This window comes from Mirounga leonina, unplaced genomic scaffold, assembly GCF_011800145.1.
Source record: "Mirounga leonina isolate KUSES-001 unplaced genomic scaffold, KU_Mleo_1.0 Mir_447, whole genome shotgun sequence".
Classification (NCBI taxonomy): Eukaryota; Metazoa; Chordata; class Mammalia; order Carnivora; family Phocidae; genus Mirounga; species Mirounga leonina.
Genome location: NW_023270757.1, coordinates 10238785 through 10257902, shown reverse-complemented (window position 1 = coordinate 10257902; position 19118 = coordinate 10238785). Strand labels below are relative to the sequence as shown.

Sequence of the window (19118 nt, the reverse complement as noted above, 5' to 3'; positions counted from 1 at the left end):
TCTCTCTCTCTCATTCTCTCTCTCAAATAAATAAAATCTTTAAAAAAAAAAATTAAAAAAAATTGATCATTAGATATACTATTGACCACTCTCATAAAATATTAAATATATTTTTTCATGACGTTAACTGGGAAAAGCAAATAATGAAATCCACAAACTAGCATATGATAATTTTTGAAGCAAAAAATGGAAACTGTCTTCAGGTAATTTCCTTTTCACATTGAAGAAAATATCAAAAAAGAATATGCAAAAAGAAAATTTATCCAAACCTGGATTTTGATCCACTGATTAATTCTAAGGTAGATATCTGCCTTCTCTTTCTATAATTTTTTTCATTTCTCTAGGCTAAAATATAAAGCACAACTAAAAAGCAATCTTCCATGTTTGATAGGAATATTTTCAAAAATCTTAGTCCAAATGAGGAAAGCTATCAGCTAGATTCAGCAATTTTTGTGTTCCTTGATAAAAAGCTGAAAATAATTCTTTATGTAAAATGCTGTAAAATGCCCAAGGATGAGGCTCTGTATGCTGACTTGGCAATTTAGAAATCTGATTATACTTAGAGACTTAAGTATATTACATTTATAAGGCATTTATTTGATGGTCTTCTTGTGAATAAATTGATTTATTAATTAAACAAAGTTCAAAGTACCCTCATAATAGAGAGCTTTGTAATAAAATAATGAAAATATATGGGATAGTATAAAATATGTTAAAGCCAAATCCCAAAAGTTGAATTTTTGTTATTATTGTAAAAGTTGATTTTGTTTCAGGTCTCAGTATTTATCTTTTAGAAAACCAGTTTTCAACTACAGTATTGAGATCCTAGTATTAAAGAAATAAATATTCTTTGTAGAGCCTGAATTTCCAATTATTCATTTATATACTAATCATTACAGATGTAACTTCACATCACTGAAACTATTTCAGCTCAGGTTGGCTTTGCTTATATCCATTCCTTAGTAGAATTCACAACTTACTTCCCACCTCCTCACATTTTGGTTTTATTAGCAAACTAATTATGAAAGTAAAACACAATAACTTTTGAAACTTTAGGAAATGTAGAAATTTTGAAGAAGAAAATTATTTGCAAATTATCAGAAGAAAATCACTTATATTCTTATATATATATATGTTTGTTTATGCTATAATATTTATAAATGGAAATATGCAGTCTATATTAAGTTGTTTTTTAATTTAAAAATTTATTCTGACCAGTCTCCCATTTTAGATTATAGCTAGAATATCAATAAATGAGTTCTATAATGCAATGTCCATTCCTGAAATATAAAATTCCTTCGGAATACAATATAGCTATGGCAGTTCAAAACATTAATAAGTACTCTGGTATGAAGCATCTGCACAACTGACAAACCCAGGTTCAGAGTTTTGTGATGGTTGTAGAGAATGTTTAATTTGTTTGGTCAATTACTGATTCTTTCCTAGGCAATTCAGTAGGCATTGAAAACAAACAAACATGCACATATGTATATATTACATATATTATGTATATTATATAAACATTACTAAGATATATATATATATATATATATATATATATATATATATATATATATATATATATAACATATTACTATTACCTAATTTTCACAGTCCAGTAGGTGATAGAGATCAAAGATACTTTTGGGCTTTTAAAGAACTAAAGTAACTCCTTCCACCAAAATAAAGTAATATTATCAGGAAAGTTGATTTATCTGAAGGAAACAGATTATTCATCACTCAGTAAGCTAACTCATGGCTGTGAGATAAACGAATATAAAATGTTCACATTCTCTATCATTTCTTAATTATTTACAATAACTGGAGTTACTTTCAGGTCTTAAATTTACATGTACTAGGTAGATTTAATGAAATAAATTCCCAGTTTTGCACTATCTCTGGAATACTCTATATCATGACAATGAGTCCAGAGACCACTTGCTGGGCAAACATAACAAAATCTAGAGTTCTTGCATAAGTTAACTATGTATTAAAGCATATCTTAAAGCTTGAAGGAAAGGAAAACATTCCATTGGCAAAACCACAGGAGATTTACAGTATATACTATTTGAGACTAATAGTCCCCTTTCCAAACCTCCTGAGAAAAGATATACAAGGAAGTGATCAATCTTTTTCCTGTGCTTCATGTCAATATATCACCATCTAGGGCTCAAACCAATACCAAGCTTGTCAAGAGGCCCCATTATGAGGACTGTGTAATAGTCTCAGGGCTCCCGCAAACACCCAGTCCCACTCTTTGATATCTTTTGGAAGAATGACTCAAGTCCTTGCCACAGGGAACATATTACACTGCCACCATAATTTCTGGAATTTTGATTATAAAAATTTCTTGCCACTAGAATGGACAAGAAAAGGAAAGGACCTCTACAGTACCTTACATAAGCGTTCTGTTTCTGTAGATTAGCTACCATTTTAAAAGCAAAAGAACCCTACAGATGTCTGGGTAGCTTAGTGGATTAAACGTCTGGCTCTTGGTTTCAACTCAGGTCATGATCTCGTGGTGATGGCATCAAGCCCGGCACTGGGCTCTGTACTTAGCACGGAATCTACTTGGGATTCTCTCTCTCCCTCTTCCTCTGCCCCTCCCCCTGCTCTCTCCCTCTCTCTCTCCAATAAAATAGATAAATAAAATCTTAAAAAAAAAAAAAAGCCAAAGTAACCCTCAGCAAAAGAAACACTTTATTTAATTGGTCATACACAGACTAGGGGGGGAAAAAAAAAAGAAATCCTAAGGAATACTGAGAGCCAAACATTTTAATCAGTGGCTTGGAGCCATTCCAGAATACTATCTTTGAAGTTACTGAGACAAACTCAGCTTTTTATTTTTGTGTGTTTCATGATGATGACTATTGAATTATACCTGGTACTTTAAAATGCTTTTGCACAATATATTGTTAGAACTAAAAAACAGAGAGGTGAAGGGAAGAAGGGAAGTAAGAGAAGACTTTTATAATTTTTTTCAAGATGTGAGAGTACAAGAATCTCATTTTTTAAAAAATGTACATCACACAAGGGGCACCTGGGTGGCTCAGTTGGTTAAGCATCTGCCTTAAGCTCAGTTCATGATCCTGGGGTCCTGGGATTGAGCCCCGAGTCTGGTTCCCTGCTGAGCAGGGAGTCAGCTTCTCCTTCTGCCCCTCCCCCTGCTTCGGCTCTCTCTCTTTCTCAAATAAATTAAAAAAATCTTTAAAAAAATAACAATAAAATGAAATTTGCTTCACACACAGATATGTATATACACAAACACACATACCTATATAAACTTCTCTCTGCCCAGAGGAACATGTTAGTAATTTAGACAAGTGTATAGAGGAGAAGAAATATTATCTTATATAAGGCCTCTTTATGTCTTGGAATCAAGTCAACATAGCTACTGTCAGGAGAGTTTTCCTAGGAGACTTGGAATGACTTGCTGGGGCTGAGGCTTTAAAATGTTATGCTTGAAAAAACTTGATTATATGTTCTGTAAGTTTTGATCGAAGTATGAGGAAAAATTCACTTCTATTCAGTAAAGGAATTATTACTTAATTACAATAGGGAGAGAGGTAATATGAAGACAGATGTTCAACTTATCAGAACTTCAAAAGCAGAAGATAGTTCCTTTTTGTTTATGGCACCCCATTGTCTTCCAACTTTGTCATGTCAAAATGTCATATAGATGGAAGTCCTCAGAACCCTCTTTAAAACAATCTTGTTTTGTTTTGTTCTTTTGTCCAGATTGGGTTTCTATAACTTCAATATCTTATTATGTGGTCAATGGAAATAAATGTTTTAAAGGTTTCTGATGCACATTCCTTGAGATGCTTTTTATTGCATCACCTTAGCTGAGCTGGGACTGTTTCCCATAATTTTATCCATCGTATGGTGTGGGGGAACAAAATGCCACTTCAAAATGTCTCTCTTTGGTATGTGGATTATTTTAGGCTGATTATTTTTAAGAAACAGAAGACTCAGGGGCCCCTGGGTGGCTCAGTCATTAAGCATCTGCCTTCGGCTCAGGTCGTGATCCCAGGGTCCTGGGATTGAGCCCCGCATTGGGGTCCCTGCTCGGCAGGAAACCTGCTTCTCCCTCTCCCACTCCCCCTGCTTGTGTTCCCTCTCTCGCTGTCTCACTCTGTGAAATAAATAAATAAAATCTTAAAAAAAAAAAGAAAGAAAGAAAGAAACAGAAGACTCAGAAAGAACTTTTGATCTTCCCCCCTAACTACCTAAATGAATTTAGATAGAGAACTTGTTCCAGAAAAGGGAGCTATCACCACAGAGAACTGTAATAGGAACAAGGTGTGCTGGACAGGGAGAGACCCAGCAAAATCTGTTAAAATTCGTCCCTACATCCCATCATTTCCATATGGCTCAACATTTGTTTACCAGATCTTCCTGTGAATTGTTTTCCTTCTCTTTGATGTCCCAGACACCTACCTACTTCTCCTTAGCTCCAGATGGCAGGTAAGCCTCAATTGCCTGACTTCCTGTGGGCCTCATACTCTTACGGGCTTATGTAATTAAATTTGATTTTCTCTTGTTAATCTGCCTCATGTCAATTTAATTCTTAGACCAGCCAAAAGAACCTTGAATTGTAGAAGAAAATTTTTCCTGTCCAACAATGGTTTCCAGTTAGGCCACAAGAGAAATTTGCACATGATTTGGCAAGTAGAGAAGTGTTAGATATTCTCCTTAGAGGTGGGTGTAGGATGTCAGGCTCTGGGGCAGCTTGTACCTGCCCCCACCTGCCGGATTCTCTTCCTGGGATAGGGCAGTGCTGAAGCATGCAACCCCTTAAGCTTTCACTGATTCTCCTCCGCCAGCTTCTCTGAGTTGGGGTTAAATGTATGTGTGGCTCTTTGGTGAAGTTTGCTGACTTCTTCTACAGGTTGTCTGCACCATCAACATTGGTGGTGGTGAGAGACAGGCAGGAGTTCCAGTTCATCTTCATGGGTCCTGGTTTGTCCTTGTTCTCTTCCACTTCACAGTCACCTACCTAATAACCCAACCAGCTTACAGCACTTTAGGCTCAACGTCAGATACAGAGGCAACAGCCTAGTGGAAATGTCCCCATTAGCTCCCATAATTCCTTAAGATCCCTGTAATAAATCCCTTATTCTATAGCATCGTAGTGATTCTGCCTCTCTGACCAAACACTGTCTTTCAAGACACATACATTAGTATAGAAGAAGATGAACGCGATCACAACGAAAACCTACAACATGTGGCATTGGCTTTCGGGCCAGCAGTGAAAGAAGCTTGAATGGCCTTGGGACGACGATCAGCAACAGCCTGACCAGCGTGAAGGAGGATGTCAGTGAGGGTTTAAAGAAGAGAGGCCAGCCTCTAACTATCTGAATTATCCTCAGCTGTCGAAGAGGCAAACCACCCCCTCTGCACTTTGTCTGAATTCCTGACCCACAGGCTGTTTGATGCCACTCAGCTAGGAGTGGTTTGTTAGCAGCAAGAGAGGATTCATAAACAAACGGGTGCTAGAAGCCGAACAGAGTTGCCCTGCATTCCTGCTCTTGAGCTCTATATTCTGCTTCTAGAATAGAAACCACCCCCGCTTTATTGCTAACGTTAGTCCGATTGAGTTTCTCTAACTTACAAAGAGTCCTAACCAATCATAAAATCAACAGAAATAAACATTTAAATGCTCTTCATGCATAACTTGCTTTTAAAAAAAATTACCTTACTATATGTTTTCTGTCTTTAGGCAGTTTTGAAGTAAGAAATACCCCCTACTTGAAAGACCAAGATCCACTTTGATTTGACATGTATAAACTCAAATCAGTTCCTTTGTGTGGAGAAATATGCAGTCATCCATTCAATCCTCTAGGAAATATTTATTGAGTTCTTTCATTGTGCAAGGCAGTGGGTTAACCAAAGGGAAGGATACAAAGAATTACATAGTTTCTGAGAAGTTAATCACACAGCAGCAGCAATGAGACATAAACAGAAAGTAACACGTTTCCTTGATTCTGACATCACTTATTTTTTCATATTTAAATCACTTTAAAATCAGGGCACATCATGTAATTGATAGGTGTATTTTAATGTGGGAGTGTTTCTTTTCTCCCCTTGAAAAGCTGCTATTAAATCGACAGCGTGCTCCTAATTATCCACGATGTTTTAGAAGGGAGGAAATCCAATATAGCACAAGCTAGTATGTGGTAAGTACCACGAGTGATACCAGGAGATTTAAGATTTTCACTGAGATAATATGAGAACATGTCAAAGCATTTCGACTGAGTCTAGAAGAGAAGAGAGCATGATATTTATTAAGGATCTTCTATGAATATATAATATGAACCTTCCTATAATCCTGACAATGGCCCTAAATTGTAGAAATTATCTTAATTTTCCTGGTCATACAACTGAGGTTCAGATTAGCAAGGAGAAAAGAAACATCCTTAGTTTTCACACGCAGATGTCTCTAAAACGAGATGTACCCTCTTCTCAGAACTTAACAAGAACCAAATTCACTTCCTACTTACTACGTACTTGCTATGTGCACTATGTAACATGTTCTACATATTATGTTATAAATCCTTTATATACAGTATGACTCAATATGTATTAACACGATCCTCACTTTAGAGATGGGGAAACTGAGACCTGGATAAAAAAGTAAGTTTCTCAAAGTAACTAATAAGTGACAGAGTGGGATGGATTAGGAACCCTAGCAGTCTGGTAAGAAGAGTCCGTTTTATTAACCACTATGCCACAAGCCTCTGAGGACAACATGAAACACTTTCTCCCAAACTTCTGACTATCTGATTAAAAACTGTAATCCCCCAACTCTTTCCCCTTACCTAATCATATAATGGGTAGATTTATGATGAATATAATTAATTTTTTTTAATACCTCCAAGTAATCTCCTTAAAGGCAAGGATTTTGCCTGTTTTGTTCACAGATACATCTTAACTAGCACAAGGTGGGACTTGTGCCTAGTACAAGGTGGGAGCTCCATAGGAAATTGTTGAATGAATAAAAGAATGATTTTTTTTTTTCCTTTTAAAGAAGATGAGAGAGTAAATTCCATGAGCGAACAGTAGTTGGAGAGGAACAGAGGCAGGGCACTGGGAGTTGTGTTTCGAAACATTGATTAGTTAGTGAGGTCTGCCTAAGGTGTCAAGTGGGAGCGGAAGGAATCAGTGAGCAAGCCTCTCAGCAAGGGAGGTTGAAGCCATCCAGGCTCATATGCATAAGCCTTTGCTCCCTCACATTTTGTTTGTAGCTTGTTCAGCAATAGACACTGGGAAGGAGGGCAGGAAGACATCAAAGGAGCTGTATTGTTCATATGTTTTCTCCCTTTGGCAGCTATTTGCTCTATTTCCTGCTGACACTACAATTTCAGCGATTTAATGATACAATTGTTTCTGAAAAGGAAACAGAAACAGACACCCTCAGCCATTTAATTGGCTGCCCTGACGAAGTGGAATCTGCTGTTTTCTAATTTCATTTTTGAGGGGCGTGGGGATTTGGAGAGGCTGGGAGAGAGATAATATTTACTTCTGTTAGAAAAGGTACAGTTTCATAAGGGATATTAGTCTACCTAATTAAGGTCTGCCATTTCCATGGCATGCACTAGGATACCTATGAAAATTACTCAATCCCAGCAAGGAGTTTGCTAAAATCATTTATCTTCCAATTCAGTCTGTCCTTAGGTCAATGGAATTTCATTTGCCTTAGGAATTCTACATTCTTTATGTCAAGTTTACTCTGAAATAGTTTGCTATTCCTAATAAATCATAGCAAGAAGCATAACTCTATTATAAATGTCCGATCCTTTCCCTTGCATATTTTAGGTTTGCTCTCTCCAGGTCTGGGATTGTTGAGTGTTATGTATTGGTTTGACATGATTTCAAATCCACTTATTTATGACAAAGACCAAAAAATGTTGTTTTTAGAAGTAAAGCTGTTTCAATATAAGAATGAAGTAAATTGGGTCAGGATGTCATCATCTTATCTGTTCTCACTAGTAAGAACTCAGTAGCTCAGCTGCTGAGGGGTCCCACTGGGGGCTTAGCAATAAAAACATAGGAAGAAGCAATTGTGGCAAGGGGACATTTTGACTATAAACATGGATTTTGTGAGGACTACTCAAGAATGTTCAATGTGGGCAAAGCTAAACTTTGCTGATCTAAAATGGCTCTATGAAGACTGTAGGGTAATCAGTTCCTACCACAGTGCAGGTGACTCTTTTACAAGCAGTGGTGAAAGCTGTCCAGTGGCCGCATTAAGAAGACCCACTTGCCCATCAACACCCTTGTCCTACACTTGTTCCCCAGCAATGTGCTCTAGCAACAGGGTACTTTTACCTTTGCACTGGCAACTGGATATCAACTACTAGTTGGTTTAGCCACCTCTTCTGAGTACCAACTCATATAAAGATACACCTTAACTAAATTTGGACTTCATTCCTTTCATTTTGCCTTGCCTAGAACAATAGTGTGATTGATTCCACTGGGTTGGAGTATTTTATTTCCTTATTGGTTTATTAAGAGACATTATTCTGCACGCTATTGGCTTGTGAAATTCCTGCAGTGAACCTGTGTTAAATACTATTGGCAAAGGCAAATCTCAGTCTCTGAGCATTAATTTGCACCAAAACAAAACACTGTGTAATCAGCTCTTGAATCTGGGCACTTGAATGAGCCTTGCTACCTTATCATCATTTGAACTAGTGCATTAAATACAGGACATTTATATTTTCTGTTACTACAAAAAAATTTCCCTCCTTTTACCAAATTTACAGAAATCATAACAAAGTTGACCCAGACCTTCCTCATTATCATCTTTAACATATAAAATGAAATACTGGATTTCTAAACAGGACACTTTATGTGGTGAGAAAATATGGTCAATATACTCACAAAAAATAGTGTGTTTTGGAGAGCAAGGTGCTGAAGCTAAGTATTGTACATAAAAGTAAGTATAAACTAAAGATTGGAGAAGGTCTGAAAGTTGTTCATCAATTTAGTTAACAAAGACTATGAAAAAAGGTTATAATAGGCCAATGTACCTATATATTAAATCAAATTTTAAAAGGTAACTGTCCCTCATCCTGTGAAGAAAATGCTTTCAAAGTTTTTTTTGTTTTTTTTTTTTACAAGACTTATCTAGTATTACTTCTCTTTCTTCCAGGAACCTGGAACTTCTTGAAGCTACTGACACAAATACTTTCGTTTCACTGTCTCTTCCCTTTCCAATAGCCTCACCTCAGGTGCCTCAGCATGGTTCAAAGTGTAACTTAAATTTTTTTAGCTTAGGGCGCCTGAGTGACTCAGTCATTAAGCGTCTGCCTTTGGCTCAGGTCATGATCCCAGGGTCCTGGGATAGAGCCTGGAATCAGGCTCCCTGCTCAGCAGGAAGCCTGCTTTTCCCTCTCACGCTCCCCCTGCTTGTGTTCCCTCTCTCACTGTCTCTCTGTCAAATAAATAAATAAAATCTTTAAAAAAATTTTTTGAGCTTCTTATTATATAGTTCCCTCTTCCTAAACAAACTAACTTTTGAGAAAGTTGTAAAAGTTATATATAAAAACTCCAGGGAAATATAAACAGGTAAGCACAAATAAACAAAGGCAACCCTCAGCATAAGGCTAGTGGGGTATTATCCACTCTTTGTGTGTGTGTCTGTAACTAAAATGAGTGTTGGTGATGTTCACTGGATATAGTAGAATTCTAGCCAACATTAAGCCAAAAATAAGTGAAAGCCAAGACTGAATTCCAGAGTGTGGATGGAAGGAGATTAGTAAGTGGTCAGAAAGAAGAAACAAAAAGTAAAAGTATTTTGGGAGAGCACTGATTTTATATGACTCCCAAAGTCATCATCGGAGGGGAAAAACATGGAGAATCAAGCAAGGGAAGTTTAATGGGCCAGGAAGTGGAATACATAGCTTAGCCTATGTTCCCCTGGCCAGAATTCAGTCACAAGCAAGAACTTAACAGGAAGAACTGGGGTCAATGGGCATGGGTGCACCATCAGTTAAGAAAATTAGATCTAGACAATCTTTGTATGTGTTCTAGATGATGGAAGATTAAACAAAATCACAAACAATCAAGAAAACAATAAAAGAAACAATAAAACAAAGTCTTAAAAAAACAATAAAAGAAAGTTTTATTTTCATTAGCAGCTGGCCAAAACAGAGTTGGCAAATAACTATAGGGCTGTTGATAATAAGGGCAGTATCAGAAACAAGACACCAAGGCATCATGGGAGGGGAGATGAGTCCCAACGATGAAATCAAGGAAGTAGTATTAGAACGGGACTGAAAAGGACAACTGGTGCTTTGGAATTTCCATCTCTATGGAGGCCATCTGTATAGACACAGAGATGAGCTGTTTCCAGATGTGCAATGAAGAAATAACAAACTGCTTGGGAGGTTTGGAGTAGAGAGGATCAATATTCAAAAACAGTTAGGGAGCCATTTGATAAAGCAGACTAGATGAATTGGCTTCCAAGTGTAACACTGGCAAAAATAGGCATATAGTGAAATTTGCTAGACTATATAATTTCTTTTAACAAAAGATCTTTTCAATTTTATAGTTTCAAAACTCAGTGGTCCATATTTGGTTTATTAAATGTGTGTGTGTGTGTGTGTTGGGGGGAGTATTCTATTAAAATTATTTTAAGTCAATTTAATGAATGTCAATTTGTAAAACATAATTTCCCCCTCAATATCACAATATATGTGTATGCATTTCATTATAAATTCCAAATAAAATTTAATGAAAAGATCTTGAAAAAGTTAGGGTTAGAAACAGAAATAGATATATAGATTTATACATTTATAGATATAGATAAACTACCAAAGCAGCATGCTTACTTTTCTTAGTGTCACATTCCAAGTGGATTTAGACCTGGTGCCAAAGAATCATATCTATCAACTTACTATGCATTTGAATAGGAGATTTATGTGGGAAATACGAGGCAGAGTTTAACTGAATATGTACCAAGCAAATTAATAATACTTTAACATACAGAACGTGTGCTCTTGCAAACTTATACATAAAAAAAGACTTCATATATGGACTCATGATTTATTTCTTTTCCATTATAATTTGGAAAGTTCAAGATACCAAAAATTTCAGATGTAATGAATATACTACTAAGTCAGCAAACTTTAATAATACTCAAAACAAAAGCTTACTATGCTTACGTGTCAGAAACCGCATGCATTAACTTATTTAATACTTAGAATAACTCTATGAAGTACATGTTTTTACAGTGGAAGAAAATGAAGCACAGAAACATTTGAAAACCTCTCCAAGGTTATACAAATAATAAATGGTGGAATCCATTATTTATACATATTAAGTTTCCCCAGAATCTGTGGTCTTTATCTCTGTGTCAAACAACCTCCCATAATATAAAGATATTTTTACATTAAAATATGTTTTCAACAATCCTTTTTTTCTTTAAAATTTTCATTGTACTATAGCATTTATTATTTTATCCTCTTGGGAAACAAATCAAATGTTTTCCCTTATTTATCTATATCAGATATTAAAAGTCATGAAGTAAGTTTCATCTCTATCATATGAAGCTCACTCTATTTTTTTTTTTTTTTAGCCCAAAGACCAATCCGGAATGTATAAAAAGAAAACTGTAAATGGAATGCCACTGGGTCTTGCTAGCATTACAATAGTTATAACCAGGAAACAATGCTGAGGACACGGTGTTTCTTGCCAGGTCCTAGCACAATTGGCTACCAGAGGTCCTGTAGAGTAAGTGTGACAGTCCTGTCTCTGCACAAACTCACTTTTTTGGCTAATGAATGACATTCAAGCAAGCAGAGGATTGATTCTTGAGACAGCTGTCTGAATTCTAATACTAGATTTCTATCCATACCAATACAGTCTTTAACTGATCTGCTAGACTACTTTCACAAATAGACAAAGAGACAAAAGGACTGACAGTTACAAGTGAATAATGCACGTGTTCACTAAACAAATAATTTTTCTGTGTGACAGACACAGTGCTATGGATATTCAGTGCTCATACCGAACCCTCACAAGGCTGCCCTATTCTGACTTTCATTACTTTTATAGATAAAGGTGGAGTACTTTCTTTCTCACCCAAAACTTTAACTCACCTTTTCAATTAGCAATAATCGCGCCTCGGATAAACCTCATTGGCTACGATACTGCCACTGCGCAAAGCTAACTCACCTTTTCATTACAAATACCTGGCCAAACAAAATGTCAAACCATATATATAGAGAGAGAATTTACTTGAATAGCCCCTACATCAAAGTGCTGTTTTCTTAGAAGCTCGGAAATGTTAATATGTATCAGTTTGGCAAAAATATCTTTAATGGCAAAGGCATTGCCTTTGAGAGGGATAGCCCATGTTTGGAAAGGATAAAAGGATATTTTTTCTCTCTAAGAAGGCAGAAGAGAGATGCAATATAAAGGGGATACATTTAGCAGAAATATTGCTTATAAGGCAAATTAATATAAATTCAAAGAAGCACATTCTTAAAGAGGACTCAGGGTCCAAAATGTAATGCAAAAAAGGAAAAATAATCTGAAAAAAAAGTTTCATGGGTGTGAAATCAACTGAGCAAGAAGAAAAATTGTTCAGAGGGCAATTGCCATTACTTGAGAGATCATAGTTAGGAAGCAGCAGGCTATTGGGATGGTATTGTTCAGCTTCATTAATGGATGCATATGATTCCCGGAAAAAGAAAGGTTCTAAAATTAGGAGAGTGCTGTGGGTTTAAAGTGGAATCCTCATTAAGAGCAGGAGTTGTCCTGTGTTGTTTATCTAGTGCAAGGGCAGAGAGCTTTCAGGGCTCTTTCCACCCAGTCTGGGTGTTAAAACCAAGCAGTTGACCTTTAAGAAGCTAAATGATTCAAAATTTCCATAAAGGTTTTTTCATTGTTGTTGCTCCTTTGTTATCCCAGCAAAATGCTTTAGGATAACACAGCTATTTCCAGTTTGTTTATGCCACTCAGGAGATAAACAAGTATCCCTTAGTTTTTCCCTTCCTTTATCTGAAGTGCAAATTTTAGGTAAACAGGGATCCTCAAAGCACATGGAAAGTTTTCACTGAGAAAGACCCCTCTAGGAAGAGTTAGGGTTCCAGGATGATGATGATGATGATGATGATATAATAATAATAATAATACCTCCCATGACATCTATATTCTCCCTTACGTGACAGGAATTTTCAAGGTAGATATATGTAGATTGAAAAGGGACCTATTTATTCATTTAACAATTATCAAGAAAAGGGGCATTTGGGAGGAAAATGGACATTGGATCTATGGAATTTTGTTTGTTTCTTTGAGGGAAAATTGCCTTAAGATATGGTTCATGAGATCAGTAATATTTCTGCTTCAAAGTGACTATAGAAATTGAGTGATTATGGCTGCTGGGAAGGGGAGATGTCTTATTCTCTCCAATAGTTAAACATTAAGTGGGGATGTTTGCCCTCATATTTTCACACCTGCTATTTGCTCTGCTCACTTCTGATTTTCACCCATGTAGTCCATCCAACATAAGGCTATCACATTTTGTCCCCAAGATACAGATCCGATTATACAAACAAAAATAATTACAAAAGTCCAACACCTTCAGTGACTACTTATGGCTTATATAGTAAAGTACATATTTTTAAAACCAGGCTTCAAAGACTTCCACCAACGAATCTCAATCCTACTTTTTGAAATAATGTCTCATTCTTCCTTATCATTTTCTATGATTTTAGCCTATGCCCTATTGCCAAATGTCTCTACTTATTTCCACCTCCGTGCTTCTCATATTCTCTTCTTGAAAGGAAATTATTTTATCCAACTCCACATATCTACATCCCATCCAGCTCAAAATGTCATGTGCTTTGGTCAGCAATTCTTTCATATCCCAACAGCTAAAGTAAACTTTCCCTCTTTGAAACCCGCATTCTACTGTATCTTGACAAGTTATCAATCTCTACCGGTAGTGTCATTATATATGTGTTACCACTATTTTTCCACTCATATATATATATATATATATAATGATATCTTTGTAGCAGCAAGCTTTCAAAGCATTGCTAGGAGGGAGTCTGTAGTAAGAGCATATCAATCTTTTTACAGTGTCAACCCAAGCTGATCTTTCACTATTTAATGTTCTGTTAGCACCTAGAACTATGCAGTATATTATACAACTGGTTATATCATACTAGCTTGGAATCATGTACTATTTGTATTGATCAGTGCCTTTATTTGTTTTCTAAATACAGAATTGTATAGTACAAAAGTGGGCATCTTTAAAGTCAGAGAGATTTAAATTTGAAATTAGCTCCGACTTAAAACAGCTCTATATACTCGGGCAAACTATCTACCACCTTAGAGCCTTAGTTTATTTCTAAAATAGGGATAAAACGACCTCTATTACAATATATTTGTGAAGATTAAATGGAAAGATTTATATTAAGCACCTTGAACATAGAAAGCATTAGGATGAATTCCAGCTTTTTTCTTTTGCTATAACATCTCACGAGCTACACTGTTTCTTCTTAAAAAGAACATCCTGTACCTCACTTTCTAAGTATCCTCTGAAGTGTATAGCAGAGTTGAAGGTGGTATGCAACTAATGTCACTGACTAAAGTGGTATAAACAAGGATAGAAACGGTTTTACACAGTTTTCAACATTGTATCTAAAATGAGAAATCATTCTGCAATGGCTAGAATGCAGGTCAAACAGTCTGATATCTGATTCTAGATCTACAAGATGTTACTTACTAGTAGTGTGACTTTGAGACAGGTCCTGTACTTCTTTGATTCTCCATTTCTTCACCTGCAAAAATGAGGACATTGGACTAGATCCATGATTTCTGATTTCATTAACATTTTACAATTTTTTGGTTTATATATCCTGTGAATAAAATTTTATGGAAGTGACAACAATGGAAGCATTAAAAGCAGAGTACTCTGTCTGATACAAAGAAAAAATTTAGGACTTCCACCTTTTAGTCTCTTCCTGTAGGCTAGACTAAGTCTGGCTTAAATCTAGTCAAGGATTTACAGAGGGTACATGAAGAATTTTGATAGCTAATCAGTCAATTCAGGCCTACTCAGAATGTATGTATAAAAAATTACACTATCCATTCATCCGTTGAGGAACATTTAGGTTGTTTCCATATTTTTGCTTGTGAAAAATGCAGATATCTCTTCAAGATACTGGTTTCAAATCCTTTGGATATACATCCAAAAGTGGGATTGCTGGATCATAAGGTAGTTCCATTTTTTGAGTAACTTCCATGTTTTCTATAATTGATGTGCCAATTTACATTCCCAAATGTCTCTTTACTGATGAATGGATAAAAAATGTGATTACACACACATACATGTGCATGTGTGCGCACACAGAGGAACATAAGTCAGCCTTAAAAAAGGAGAAAATCTTGCATTTGTGACAAAATGGATGAACCTGATGACATTAGCTCAGTGAAATAAGCTAAATACTGCATGGAATCAAAAATGTTAAATTCATAGAGACAGAGAACAGAATGGTGGTTATCAGGGAGTGGGATATGGGAGATGCTGGTCCAGGGATACACAGTTTTAGTTATGCAATTTAAATAACTTTTGGAGATCTAGTATATACCAATGTGACTATAGTTAACAATACTGTATTATAAACCTGAAATTAGCTGAAAGGGTAGATCTTAAGTGTTCTCAACACACACACACACACACACACACACAGACACACACACTATATAAGGTGATGGATTTGTTAACCAGCTTGATGTGGTGAATATTTCACAGTGTACACATATATCAAATAATCAAGCTGTACACCTTAAGTATATATAACTTTTAATTGTCAAAAATTAGGTCAGGTGGCCTTTTTAATTTTGGGGTGGAGAGGGGAAAAAATGCCAAACTTTAAACCACTCTTTATATCTACTGAATATTTCCTAAGGATTCTTTGAAGCTACAAAAGTTATTTTACCAAGCATGCTCAGTACATTATCTAATTAGCTGAAAATTCCAAAGTGAAATTTCACAACTCTAATGCTTAAATAAGTAAATAAATAAACATGTATTGGCTTATACAAGGTAATACAGCTAACAAATGTGTGATCAGATATTGATGTTTTGTGTTTTAAAGACCATACTGGATACAAAACTCATGTGGATAAGCTGTCTCTGCACTTTCGATATCACTTAGAGTGTTTGAAGTTGACCACAATATCATAGAATGGTGTACAAAAATTGTGCCAGAAATCATGCAAGAAATTAAACATGTGCTTTGGAGTCAGAAAGATGGTTTTAACATTTTAACATTATAGTTCTGAGAAATGTACTTAAAGTCTTCAAGCTGCAGCTTATCTGTAAAATGCAAATCACAATATTGATCTTCTTTGTTTTTGCCTGTGTGTTTTGTGATTATTAAGTAATATTCGCTATAAGAAAGCACTAGTTCATAGTAAGCGCCAATGAATATAAGTTCCTTTTTATTTCTCCTTTTAATAATTCCACACATATAGTAAACATTGTTTGGCATAGAGTATAAAGCAATGTCAGCAACTCAACTTTTTAATGGTTTCTTTCACAGTGGTTTCTAACTTTCTAACCTTTTGGAGCTGTTAAAATAAAGTCAAATAATGATACTGCTGTGGCGTAAGTGTATGCTAGGATCAATAAATTGTGGTTGTTGGAATAAATTGCAATTAAAGGGGTAGTACTTGATTGCTTGACAGTAGGTAGTCTTTCTGGCCCAAATAAACTCAAGTATTAGTCTGATTTACAAGCTAATTAGTATGGACTTCACATGCATTTCACTGGGAGACCATCAGATCATATTGATTTCTGTTCCCATCATGAGTGTACCCTTGAAGTTGTTTTCTGTCACTTACAGGTGACAAGTCCTCTTTACTTGTTTACTTTGTTTATTCAAGAATATAGGCATCATTTTTAATCAAGTAGAATATATAAGAAATTTACACTGTTTGCAAATTAACACTTAAACATCTAAAAACCTCAGTATTGGCACTGGCCTTTTTTTTTTCTCCTTATTTCTGTACATTTAAAATGAAAATATGCATGCATTCAGAAATGACAAAGGCATCAACATAGTAAGAAGCATGATTATTACTAAATCCTTGAAGCAATAGAAAAATACATATAAGCATTAATTTATAGGCTAGAAAACCATACGATAGGTATTTCAAGACAAAATATTTGAATAATACATAAAAAGACACAAATTTTGTCTCCAAATAAAGATAAATGCTTATCTAAAGTATAATTTTGTTTATCCTTAATTTTCTATTCAGTGCAGTATTTTATATGATAAATTCCAACATACGCCTGTATAATTATCTACTGAATACAAGGCATTCATAGACTGAAACAAAGTAATTTAAGCAATCCTTTGTTTTGTAAATTGCATTAAGGTATACCATGTATTTTCCTCTACTACCCATCTACCTACTACTGCATTTCCTGCTAGAGATTTAATACATTTTTGTTGAATAAAAAAAATGACAAAAGTGCAATTCCTCAAAAGGCACAAAGATACATATGGTATGACTGTTTTAAAATTAAGCATCTTTCCCATTTAAATAGCTCTACCCCACACCTCTCGTAAATACCACATTAGGAAAAAAAAAAACAACAAAAGTCAGAAACATATGAAAAAATCCCTGGTGCCATGTCTTCTCTGTTGTCCATATTTATGTGAGGTTACTAGTGTTAACACCTAGTAAATCTCACATCATACTTACTATACTTCTGTTATTTAATTTTCTTTTTCTGAGCCTCATTTTCCTTTCCCAACCTTTCTTTGAAAGGAAGCTTTGCAAAGGCTAAAGAAAAAAGACTAATCTATTTGTACACTGATGAATTTTAATCACCTACCAGAGTTTCTGACTCATACGTGTTCAATAATTATTTTTTTGCAGGCGCCTGGGTGGCTCCAGTTGGTTAAGCGACTGCCTTCGGCTCAGGTCATGATCCTGGAGTCTCTGGATCGAGTCCCACATTGGGCTCCCTGCTCAGCAGGGAGTCTGCTTCTCTCTCTGACCCTCCCCCCTCTCAACCTCTCTCTCTCTCAAATAAATAAATAAAATCTTTAAAAAAATAATTATTTTTTTGCATAAGGAAACTCATCACAAATATTATTATCAATTATAAATCATTATAATACATTTCTGACATAAATTTACACATGAAAATATATTTTGCTAATTTTGAGTAATCTTTAAGTACCTTTTATGTCTGACAATGTACAACTATATTAAATTTATTTTTTTAAGTTTTTTCCATTTTTTCCATTTTTTTAAAAAAGATTTTATTTATTTATTTGAGAGAGAGATAGAGAGCGCGCACAAGCAGGGGGGAGGGGCAGAGGGAGAAGCAGGCTCCCCGCTGAGCAGGGAGCCTGATGCAGGACTTGACCCCAGGGTTCAATTTAAATTCAATTAATTATCACATAATGTATTATTGGAAACTATATATTTAAGAAATTATACAAAAACTACAATATTAAACCTTAGAATCAATGATAGTATTTTAATTAGCAATAATTGTGCCTCAGATAAACCTCATTGGCTACCATAGTGCCACTGCGCAAAGCTCAATGATAGTATTTTAAAGAACAAAATAGTATTAATCTAAGATCAAAATGCTGAAATAAATATTTCAATGGATTTCAAAGAAGTCCATGAACAAAATTATGAAAAGACAAATTAGAAACAAAATCCGTTCCCTAGCTCTTAGTTAATATCATCCAAAACAAGAACTTGTGTTTCTTGAATGCAAAATATGTCTATTGACCTTGTTCTCCCCAGGATTTAACACAATACCTGGTTCATTGTGAGGACTAAATTTGTGTTTTAAATGCATTCATGAATCAATCAATTGTCTGATTCAGAATGTCTAAGAATAGCAGAACAGTGTATAAAATACCTGGAAAACAAACTAAAGACTGGAAAAATATAAAAATGTATATTAGAGTAATTTAACTAAGATGGCATAGGTTATATATGCTATAGTTTTACAAGATTTGGTATTATTCTAAACTGCAAGTGATATTAGAATTCCAGAAAAATAAAATACATCTGAGTATGCAGGTTTAAAACAAATTCTATTATCTTTTTCCATTGTA

At 35.2% G+C, this 19118-nt stretch overlaps 1 long non-coding RNA gene and 2 pseudogenes across 1 annotated transcript in view; all 3 read right to left on the bottom strand.

Annotated features, from left to right (window-relative positions):
* The window catches only part of LOC117999073, a 663845-nt gene extending 649047 nt beyond the window's left edge, over positions 1-14798 (bottom strand). Inside the window, exon 1 of the long non-coding RNA XR_004676203.1 lies at positions 14744-14798. This is a non-coding gene — a long non-coding RNA (uncharacterized LOC117999073). The remainder of the gene's footprint in view (positions 1-14743) is intronic.
* Positions 12004-12176, bottom strand: LOC117999105 (annotated as a pseudogene).
* Positions 14799-18467: 3669 nt separating the features above from the next.
* LOC117999104 lies at positions 18468-18588 on the bottom strand (annotated as a pseudogene).
* Positions 18589-19118: the final 530 nt, after the last annotated feature.